Raw genomic sequence first — 11851 nt, 5'->3', positions numbered from 1 at the left:
AACTCTAGGGATCCACAACCTTTTGATCATTTAATCCTTCTTCTGCAGGCATTTGGAGTGAGTTCAAACACGAGCAAGAGAAAGATCAGTTGAATCCAGACCTCCATTGAAGGTATTTTTCAGAAATTTTGATCTCTTCGATTCTCTCTAATTCTTGCTCAATTCTATTGATTCTTTGGTTGTTTGAAGTCCTACCAATGTAGGCAAGAAGGTTGAGTTGCTTAGAGGCCAAATCGAAGCAACTCAGTTCATGTACCTCAAATTTCAGTTCCATGTATCTCTCAATATACTTGGAGTTAGAGTGAATTGAGGCTAGATTCGAACTCAGTGCCGTTTTTACTTTGAAATCATGTCCTTGTTTTTAATTTTGGTGATGGTTATGACTGAACCAGTCCGGCGAGGTTCACCAGAGAAGACAACCGGTCCTTGGCCACTGACGGTGTGCTGGATGGTTCTGAGCCATAGGATCCTTTTTAAATGATCTAATCATGAGCGTTCCTTTTGAATACCAACTGTGTGGCGCGCTGACTTAAGTGCACGATGGAACCCGGGTTGGTGGCCATTTGATCTGCCACCTCAATTAATGAGGGAGATCAAGTGGTCCATGTTTTTTCTGATATTTTAATTTTCATTTTAATTGCTTTATTTTCAATAATTCATATTAAATTTAATATTGATCCAAAAAAATATGGGACTTTCACCAAAAAATTTCAAATATTTTCCTCTTTCATATTCTGAATTAAAATTATTTTTTGGATCATTATTAATATTCTTCATGAATTAATTGATTTTGCATTTGTTTTTAATTGTTTAAAAGTATTTTTAAATGTCCAAAAATTATGAAATTTTTTCTCCAAGGGCCTTTGACCTTGTTTGACCTATGATAAATCTCATGGCCATTTCTTTGGTGTTTTGATGAGATTTTAGGAATTGGACAAACCATATTTAATTTAAATGCACTATTTTAGTATTTTTAATTTGAATAAATGCCAAGTAAATTTGTTGACCAATTCTGATGACTTGTTTATGTTTAACTCTTGTTGTTGGGCCTTGGTCAAGGTTGATTTGACTTTGTCAAACTAATATCATTGGATTTAGGGGATTGATGGAATGTACATTCCATCTCCCAAAATGAATGGATGATATTAATTTGGTAAAAATCCTCCTTTGACCAATTTGTATTTTGATCCATTTCCCTCCCACTTCATCTTATTCCCTTTCTTCATTCATTCATTCCATTTGGCCTATGATATCTCAAAATCCTAAGGCTAGTTGATTGAAAAATTGACATGAGTATGGATGAGAGTAGGCCACCCCTTTTGCATATTCTTTTTGTGTGTAGTATGTTTCATGAGCATAGTCTACTATACTATGTCTCTAACATGCATTAACACCAAAAATTTATTGCCTGACTTCAAATAGTTGTGACTTCTATATAAGTCCAATTACGATTGCTTAACATAGCGCTTTGTGACATAAAAAGCATAAGTATTCTAGTTAGTGAGATTGTAAGTCTCCCCTCTTTCATGGTATTGTGTGGAAACTTGGCCTTTTTTCCTTCCTTTGGAAGATGTCTTGGTTCAAGGATCCATGCTTGTGATAAGTGGGTTGAGTGTTCTCCAAAGAATGACTTCAATTAAAAAGCAAAAGCCAAGCAATTTTAAATTCTAACCTGTTAACTACTAACTTTTAATTTCAAGCCTTTACTTTAATGCAATTTAGTTTTAGCATTTTATTTCATTTGCCATTATTCATATTATCCTATTTGTTTATGTTAATGCAATTTTCACTTTGTCCATTTGGACCATATTGTGTGATATATTTTGTTTGTGTATAGTTTGTTTGTTTGTGTGGTATTTGACCATTAATGTACATAATAACAACAAAAAAAACCCTAAAAACTTTTGTGTAGACTGTTGGTTTGATCTTGGACAAATGGACTTAGAATCTAGGCAACATTCCTATGCTAGAGGACTTAGCCAATGCCAACTTATTGAGAAACCAAGTGCTTGCAATTTGAAACCTCATCTGATACATCATTCAAGATCCTCTTGAGTTCATCTGCAACATGATCATTGTGAGGCTGTTATTTTGAACATGTGACTTGTGGAATTCATCTGTTACATGGGCTATTTTGGAGAAGATCATGGAATGGATAAGCTTGGATGTGGCTATCTTTATTTGATGTGTTGCTCTTCAAGATAATATAATTGTGCATTGTGTTGTTTGATTATAAAAGTCCAAGGGAATTCTGGGTTTCTATTGACATTCTTGTCTATTGGATTGCTACCCACTTGGTCAGATCTTTTCAACTCTAAACTTTTAAATTTTGTACATAGGGTAGTCTCTTCATCTTCTCCCCATTTCTTTAATTTCAAAATCTCTTTCTCCATTTTTCAAAATCTTCTTTGTGTGAACTACTTTTGTTCTAAACTTTGACCACTTTGCAAAAAGATAGAAACTTTGGCCTTATGCCATTGCATTTTCATACTTCTTTTCTTAAATCAAACTTATAAATAAACTTAACTATACTTGACCTAAAATTTCAAAAAGCCAAAAAGAACCAACTCATTCAAACCATTTAAGGCCTTTGTGCCTTTCAAACTTAAATTTTGTTAAAAGTAATGCATCCACTTTGAAATTTGTATTACGAACTACGAGGTTTTGATCCCTCATTTTTATGTTGGTACGTAGGCATAAGACCGAAGGTCTTGTCAAACACAAAAAATATAATCAATGAATTCTTTTCTCATCCCCCCATTCTATTTATTTGTAAACATCACTTTATACCAAGTACATATGCACACAAAAAGGGCTCCCTAGGAGTACCTAGGACACTTTGGGTGCTAACACCTTCCCTCTGTGTAACCAACCCCCTTACCTATAATCTATGACATTTTATTAGTTTTGATTTGAAAACTTCTTACTTTTTGGGGTTTGTTCGTACTTTTTCCCTTTTCCTTTGGAAACAATAAAAGCGCGGTGGCGACTCTTGTTCTTTGATCTCTAATTTGTCAATAGCTTGATGATCATGAATTTACCGCTACAATAATCCCCACCAAGGTTTCCTTTCGAGGAAGATTCCCTTGAATACCCTACAAACTGGGGCAGAGCAAAAGCATGATCATTTTGCATTAATCACATCGCTACGCTCATGCAATCATCTACAAGTTGTCATGATATATCAGGAAAAGAAATGGAAGTTCTCTCAGGAACAAAGACACAACTTCAACTGAGGATCAAACTTGGGGCACCAAGAGCATCCGTATTTATCCTCCGATTATAGCATCTTCAAATATCGAGTGTCGGGAAGTCGAATCCATTCCCCAAACTACAAGTCCAATCCCTATTGGCAACTACCAAAAAACTAAAGTCCACTTTGTTGGCATCATCACAAATTCAAATCCAATCAGCATTGGTACCCAAAAGATCTCACCCTCGGAAAAGGGGAGACCAATCAAAAAAACTAATCAGCCACTGGCATTTCCAAATGCATTGCATACAACATACATGCATGACTTTCCTGCCTAGGCAGGAAGTTCCATATCAACAAAAAGATCTCTCACCGAGACGAGAAGTTTGCATCAAATTAACAAGCATCATATGCATACGAAATCAAGCACTTCCCATCAACCCTTTGATGATGACTACCTTCCATCAACCGTTTGATGATGTCATCAACCCTTTGATGATGATATTACCTAAGCACATTTCCCATCAACTCTTTGATGACGATAACCCTTTGATGAATACATTCCTTTCCCATCAACCCTTTGATGATAACAATCCTTTCCCATCAACTCTTTGATGACGACAATCCTTTCCCATCAACTCTTTGGTGATGTTGTCAACCCTTTGACGATGACAATTGTTGTCCCATCAACTCTTTGATGACGACACTCTATTTTCATCAACCTTTTGATGAAGACATTCCTTTTGTGTCAACCCTTTGACGAAATTCTTGTTCGTCAACCCTTTGATGATGACAATTGTTGGCTCATCAACCCTTTGATGACGACCTTCTTGTTCAATCAACCCTTTGACGAGGACAATTGTTATTTCATGAATATTGAAGTCAGATCCCCACAAAAGGCCTTACCAAAAGTCCAACCACACTTGGTGCATCCCAAATACGTCCAGACCATTGCATAAACTTCATCAGCATTTTGCATAAACAATCATGCATTATATCATATCGCATCAGAAAGCGCATAGCATATTCCATCGAGATGGAGCATTACGCCAGATAAACATGCATAACTGCATAAAAGTCTTTCTTGAAAGCATACAAGAATCCTACGTTAAGGCATTCTTCCTCCCCAATGAGAACGTTATCATGAAACCTTGGAATGGTATTCCCTGCAGGTTTCTCGAGATATATCCTTTGTGTTGCCTTTTGCGAATACCCTGAGAGTCTTTGACCAGTCACTTACCTTTCGTAAGCGGTCCACTTCCTTTTGCATGGGAGGTCCCTCATTTCATTTTCAATACCCGTTTGTATTTATCTCCAACGCTCGTCCATGTTGATCATTTCATTTTCAATACCCTTCCGTATTGATCTCCAACACTCGTCCATGTTGTTATCTTTCTTCAATACACGTCCGTATTGATCTTCAAAATCCATTTGTGTTGTTATCTTCTTTCAATACTCGTCCGTATTGATCTCTAACACTCGTTCGTGTTGTCACCTTCTTTCGATACTCGTCGGTGTTGATCTCCAACACTCGTCCGTGTTGATCATTTCATTTTCAATACTTGTTCGTATTGATCTCCAACACTCGTCCGTGTTGTTACCTTCTTTCGATACTCGTCCACATTGATCTCCAACACTCGTCCGTGTTGATCATTTCATTTTTAATACCTGTCCGTATTGATCTCCAACACTCATCTGTGTTATTACCTTCTTTCGATACTCGTCTGTATTAATCTCCAACACTCGTCCGTGTTGATCATTTCATTTTCAATACCTGTTCGTATTGATCTCCAACACTCGTTCGTGTTGTTATCTTTCAATACCCCTATGTATTGATCAACACTCGTCAGTGTTGTTATCTTTCTTCATTACTCGTTCGTATTGATCTTCAACAATTGTCTGTGTTGTTACCTTATTTCAATACCCGTCCGTATTGATCTTCAACACTCGTCCGTGTTGTTATCTTTCTCCAAAACTCGTTTGGATTGATCTTCAACACTCGTCCGTGTTGTTACCTTCTTTCAATACCCGTTTGTATTGTTATCTTTCTTCAATACTCGTCCTTAGTGATCTTCAACACTCGTCTGTTTTGTTACCTTCTTTCAATACCCGTCCGTATTGATCTTCAACACTCGTTCGTGTTGCTATCTTTCTTCAATACTTGTCCGTATTAATCTTCAACCCTCGTCCGTGTTGTTACCTTCTTTCAATACTCGTCCGTATTGATCTTCAACAGTCGTCCATGATGTTACCTTCTTTCGATGCTCGTCCGTATTAGGCATCGACACTAATCCGTGTTATCCCCCTTTTCTGATACCCGTCCGTATTGATCTTCGACACTCGTTCGTGTTGGTCTTATTTTTCAATACTCATTCGTATTAATCCCCAGTGAAGTCCCCATCTCTTGACACTCGTTCGTGTTGGTTTTCTTTCTTCGGTACTCTTCCGTATTGATCTTAACATCCGTCCGTGCTGATCTCTTATACTTATCTGTATCTAGATCCCAACACTCGTCTGTGTTATCCTTGTTTCATGTACCCGTTTGTGTTAATCTCAACGCTCGTCTGTGTTGTTAAACCATTATTAATGCTCATTGGTATTGGTATCCCTCACTCGTCTATGCGGACCTCAACTCTCTTTCTTAACCTTTTGTTAAGAAATTCTCATCACCTTTTGTGTGAGAAGTCTGTTCACTTTTTCCTAACTATATCCAAAGATCCCGTTTCTCTTGCTAAGGAGCCGTTGCTGCCTATTTCAAGAGAAGGTCACTTCTCAGTTGAGCTACTTGCCTTTAGCAAGACGTCTCTCTGCCTTTTGCAGAAGATCTCATTCCAATTCTTCATATCCACCGATACTTGCCTTTTGCAAACACTTGTTTCTTTCATCTTCGCAGAATCCTGCGGGAATACCTCGATTATCAATCTCAAGCCAAAACTTGTTAGTGGAGGCAAACCGAAGAAAAAACAAAGAGAAAGACACAAAAAAGAGATCAACATACGTAGCATATTACATATAGCATGCATGACTTCATAAAACATCTCACTGAATAACTTTCCATAAACCCCATTTACCCTACATCTCATTCATTTCATTCATTCACTGCGGGTAAATTTCTTGGTTATTTTTGTATTTAATCCTCTCCTACCATGAATGTTTGAAAGCAGCTGCTATTCATACCTTCAGGTTCGAGAAGATTAAATAGGGGCAGCTGTCATACCCCAAAATTTTCCCTCATTTTCGCTTTTTCATTTGACTATACCTTGACAACCATCTAACCTCGTTCATACTCATTCATGTGCATTCATTCATTCATGATTAACATCTGCTAACAGGCGTCACAGATTCGGGGTTCGGGGTTGATAAAATCGGAGTTGGATTGAAGATTGTGGCATTGCACATCATATGGATTGAAATCCTGATTCATGGTTTTGCTATTCGAGGATCTTGTGTATGAACTGTCGATTGGTCGATATTCATCTTGATTGATTCATGGCATTGGCACAAGTCGTTGGTTTAGGATGTTGTGGTCCATATCCGTTTGTCCATGAGAAAATACGCATTTTTGATCAAGTGTTGATTTTTTGGTCAACCAGTTGACCAAAGTCAACCATCAATCTCCGAATCTTTAATCATGTGATCCGTAATCATTCCATCAATTTCAAATTAATTCAGGAAGTTTGGGTGGATTTTAACTACCAAATTAATTTTGATATTTCCTTTGTTATTAAAACTTCTTGATTTTATTAAATGAACCATTTAAGGCCAATTTCTAAATCTAAATCACAGCAGCTACTGCATGTGCATAAGCTAACACAAACACCACTAGCCATGAAAAACACGAGCTACATCCAAGCCAACCAAACGGCGGCATCACCATAACCGCACAAGCTGCAACAACAGCAGTAACAGTAGCAAAGTAGGCAATGTGAGAAGTGCATCAAAGCGTAACAGTCGGATGCAACAAACAAAGCTACTTCCAAAAAGCCGATACCCTCCAAAGCCGATACGAATAGCAAGCCACCAAACGATGATAGAAACCAACCAAAGCCAAAACAAGCCAAAACGGCGAAGCCAACAGCTACAGTAACATCAAAACGTGAGCTACTACGCTGCAATACACCAAGAAAAATCAGCTGTAAAAATCAATAACGGAATTATAACCAAAATTCACAATCCAATAACAGAACTCTTACGTCTCATCCATATAAAGATCAAAAACTGCAAATTCTAACAGAGATTTTTCTGCAAACCCGGCGACGGAGCCACCACACCTTCCATGCTTCACCGCGCACGAACCTCGCTACTCGCTCTCATCTCAAGACAACGACGCAACAATAGGAGGAAAACGGAAGAAGCAGAAATCAAACAGGGGAGAAGAAGAATATCAAAACGAAGGAAGGACAAGGAAATCGTACCTGTTCTTGGAAATTCGGTGAGTCATTTCTCGTTTTGATCTGAGTTTCGCCTCGGTTTTACGGTATATTTCGTTTCAGATTCAATTACTTCCGTTGAGGCTAGATACAATTAGGGATTGAATTTGTGTTTGATGTTGTGAACATTTGAATTGATGACATCTTATTATGAGCGCTTACTCATGGGGTCTGGGCTTGGTTTGGACTCAAGCCCAAATGAACTACTCCCTGCACCCTTGCGGATCCGGGCCGGTACCCCCTGCCCATTGCAAAAGCCCATGTTCATTTTTTGCTTTGTCAATTAGTTTTTAATTGGAAATTTAGAATATTCTTAATTATATAGTAGGTTAATTAGGAATATTAGGTAATTAGTTTAGAATATTAATTAGGGATTTAGGTTAATTGGATGAGTTTTAGGATACAATTAGATTTTTAAAGTTAGATTAGGTTAATATTGGATTTAGATTAGAATAATATTAGTTTAGAATATTAGATTTTTTAGGATCATAATTAGGTTAATGTTTTCGAATATTAAGAAATATTAGAAATATTAGAAATATTATTGAGAACATTATAGATAATTAGGAGTTAATCGAATTAATTAGGATCTTTAATTTTGATTAGCTTAATTAGGTTTAATTAAAAATATTAAAATTAACTAGACTAGGATTTTAGAAATAATCAGAATTAGTTTAGGATGTAGAATATTAAAATAAGTTTAGGATATAATTGATTTTAATTAGGATTTTCATGAAATAGAAGTTTAATTCAATATTAACCATAATTGTGAATTGATGGCTTTACCCCTAGACTTAGGAATATGTTAGTCTTGTATGCTCCCTTAGTTTTAGGACTTATGAAATTTCCCAATTGACCTAGCTATTATTTCTCATGTGGTTAATCCTATTCTTAATGCATGTTTAGATAGAGTTTAGATTTTAGAATCAACTTTCACTTGAACGATTTTATTTCCGCACTCCCTTGTACTTTACATGTACTCCCTTTCCGATGTATGCTTTTACTTGCTTTCTTTTATTGCTTTATAGCTACTTCTTAGGCATTATGAGTGATCACTCATTCAAAATCGATAATCAAACCCTTGATCCAACGTCAAGCGGATCTTTTTCAAATCAAAAACAATAAGCAAACCCTTGATCCAACGTTAAGCGGTCTTTTCTTCCGAATCAAATTCAAAAACACAATAAACGGCGATTAGGATCGTACGTCATAAGTCTTAAGCGATAAATAAGGGATGAGACTGGAGCTTTCCTACACTCATTCTGAATGCTTCGAACATAAGACGTTTGGCTTGGTAGTTCGAGGTATTCACCTTTATCCATAGTCTTTAGTGCAATCCGAAATCAATAATACTTTCTCAAAGCATAAAAGCAACTCAACACATTCAAACCTTTTGTTTGAGCCTTAGGGAGACACCATCGAAAACCCGTCTTCAAGGTAATAAAATCAACCAAACAAACAAACTTTTTAAACCCATGAACTACGGGGCTCTGATTTCTCACTTCAACAAGTGGGCATACGTAGGCACGAGGACCCAATTCTTGGCGAGCACACTAATTTAAAATCTAACTCCACTTCGCAAACCTTTGGCAAGCAAACATTTCAATAAATAATATCCACGTAAGCGCAAACATCCTAGATGGTTCCCATGGAGTACCATGGATGTAAAGGGTGCTAATACCTTCCCCTCGCATAACCTACTTCCGAACCTATTCGTGGTTGCGATGACCATTCTTTGGGGTTTTCTCGATATTTTCCCTTTCCTTTGGAATAAATAAAAACCGATGGCGACTCTGTATTTTTTGCATAGCAACAGTAATAAGGTGAGATTTCATACTCATGATTGATGTGGTAGTCTTATTTATCAGATGCTTGGAATTCCCCCTGATAGGCTCTTTAATCTTCATCATAAAGTTCAAGATTTTATTAGGGAGCAAAACTGGATTATCCCTAGCAGCCTTCAAACTGAATTTCCTAGACTGCTCAACCTTCTTTGTTATATTCATGTTCCTGATGTGGATAAAGAGGACAAAATATACTTGAAATCTCCTTCTACTAGGACCATTTCTCTTAAGGATGCCTATCTCTTTTACAAGTCTGTTGACAACACTAATGACTGGGATGGACTGGTCTAGAATGCTTCAATCCCTCCTTCGAAGTCCCTCTTAGTTTGGAGGCTGTTGCACAATAAAGTCCCTACTGATGATAATATCAAGCTTAGAGGTTATACTCTTATCTCCATTTGTAACCTCTATTGTAAACAGGTTGAAGATTCCACTAATATGTTTCTTCATTGTCCCTATGCGATTAGCTTATAGAATTGGTTAGAGTATATCATTCAAGTTAGAATCAATCTTAACTCTGTTTTGGATGTCCTTAAAACGTCTGAGAGAGGTTGGAACCCTCAGTGCAAGTTTGTGATCAATGCGGCTATCATTAATATTATCAACATTATCTGGCTTAGTCGCAATGATGCTAGGTTTAATATCACTATGCCTTCCTAGAAATCCAATATTCCTTGGATCATTGCGAATGTTGCTTTGTCTAGAAATTGCACATGCCTTAGTGCAGGTCATTCCATGGAAAATTTCAAGATCCTCAAGTTCTTTAATGTTCACATCCACCCTCCTAAAAAAGCTCTCGTTACCACTGAAATCTTTTAGATCCCTGCCATTTTTTATTGGATTATAGCAAACATCAATGGTTCTTCTCTTTATAATCCTTGTATTGCAGCTTGTGGTAGGGTCTTTCGTGACATGCATGACAATCACCTACGTCTTTTGCAATGCCTCTTGAAAACTCCAATGTTTTTGCTGCTGAGTTAAACCATATTATGTATGTTGGTGTAAGCCCTAGAGGCCAATACTTTTGGTACTTGTATCGAATTATTTATTAATAATAAAAGGCATTTTCTTTATTATGGTTGAATAATAAAGTCCCTGGAATAAATGGTCCGTTTAATGTATTAAGTGTGACTTAATCATGAGAACACATTAAACATAAGGACACTATTCTTAAAGTATCCGTAGTCGAGCTTTAGTGTGAAGTGGGATAACATTAAAGCATTAAGACTATTATGTTTGTAGACTGATGATCACATCTCATGGATCATGGATAAGGAGTTATCAAGTCTTAAACATAAGTATGAATATTAGGAGTAATATTTATACCGGATTGACCCGCTATGAGAATACTATATAGAAAGTTATGCAATGTGTTATAAGTTATTCTCATGGTGATAATAGTGTATACCACTCTTCGACCTGAAACCACTATGGATCCTAGATGTAGAGTCGAGTGCTTTATTGTTGATTCAACGTTGTCCGTAACTGGATAACCATAAAGACAGTTGATGGGTACTCCACGAAGCATGTTGAGGGACATGAGTGTCCTAGATGGAATTTGCCAATCCTGCGTAACAGGATAAATGTCTATGGGCCCAATATTGAACTGGACAAGGGTGACACGGTCTATACCTTGTGTTCAATATAGACATAAGGGCAAAGGGGTAATTATATACATAATTATTATCACAAGAGGTTTTGTCAGATCACATGACATTTTCGTGACTTGGGTAGCAGTGATGTGTTGCTAGATACCGCTCACTGTTTATTATGTTAAATGCGTGATTTAATATAATTGCCAACGTCGCGAAAACCTATAGGGTCACACACAAAGGACGGATTGATGAGAAATAGAGTAACTAAGGAACACCGTAAGGTACGATGCACTTAAGTGGAAACGAAATATGGTAAGGTACCAAATACTTAAGTGATTTTGGCATATTATGAGATATGGGCAAAATACACTTAAGTGGGCTTTTTAGCTTGAAGCCCACACAAGTGGTTCTATAAATAGAACCCCTTGGGTAGAAGCATTATCACTCCACTCAGACTGAAATTCAAGTAGAGACTTGGAATTTTGTTTCCCTCTTTCTCTCACTCAAAGCCTTCATTCATAACAGCTAGCACTGCGATTGAAGGAATCCGTTCGTGTGGACTGAGTAGAGACGTTGTCATCGTTCAACGTTCGTGATCGCCCCGTGGATCTGTATCAAAGGTTTTGATCATTATCAGAGATCTGCACCAAAGGTTTGAATCGCCACAAGAGGTAACGATTCTATCACTGATCATGCCCATTCGTAAGGATCACTAAATGGAGAAATTTTTAAATTCCGCTGCGCCTTGGATGGCAATTCTCCTTCCATGTATTCTATTAAATTTTCTTT

Source organism: Lathyrus oleraceus, chromosome 3 (genome assembly GCF_024323335.1).
Source record: "Lathyrus oleraceus cultivar Zhongwan6 chromosome 3, CAAS_Psat_ZW6_1.0, whole genome shotgun sequence".
In the NCBI taxonomy this organism is placed as follows: Eukaryota; Viridiplantae; Streptophyta; class Magnoliopsida; order Fabales; family Fabaceae; genus Lathyrus; species Lathyrus oleraceus.
This window is presented reverse-complemented; position numbering follows the sequence as displayed.